Genomic DNA, 513 nt, shown 5'->3' on the forward strand with positions numbered 1-513 from the left:
CCCCCCCAGTGCGCCATGGCCTGGGATTGCCGGGCCAAAAAATGGGCCGAACCGGCGGAATTCAGCGTCCTGGGGGGCTGACTGGGTTTTTTTTCGGCGCCGGCGAAAAAAAAACTCGTCCTGGGGGGCTATTGGGAGATGCTCTGAGAGGGCACGTCCTGCACATGGAGACATCTGGTCCGGGCAGGTGTCCCATGCCTATTGGCCCATACCTGAGGAGAGCAATCCGTGTAATTTTAGGTTGACCAAATACGTGCTGTGTATATGCATGCCCCCCTAGGTGGAGTTATTATTTCTCATCCGTCACCTACCGCGCAAACTTCCTCATGATGGTGAGAGGCGGCTGCAGGAGCGGTGCCTGAGACGGAGAAAACTGCGGCAACATCAACAACTCTTGAGCCGTGTGATTGCTGGTGAGCGCATTGCTCGTGGTTGGGGATGGTGACCGTGGCTAAAGCATCGTCACCTAACACGCCTCAAGCTCGCCTAATCTCCCAACATATCATACGCACC

Source organism: Triticum dicoccoides, chromosome 2B (assembly GCF_002162155.2).
Source record: "Triticum dicoccoides isolate Atlit2015 ecotype Zavitan chromosome 2B, WEW_v2.0, whole genome shotgun sequence".
NCBI classification, from domain to species: Eukaryota; Viridiplantae; Streptophyta; class Magnoliopsida; order Poales; family Poaceae; genus Triticum; species Triticum dicoccoides.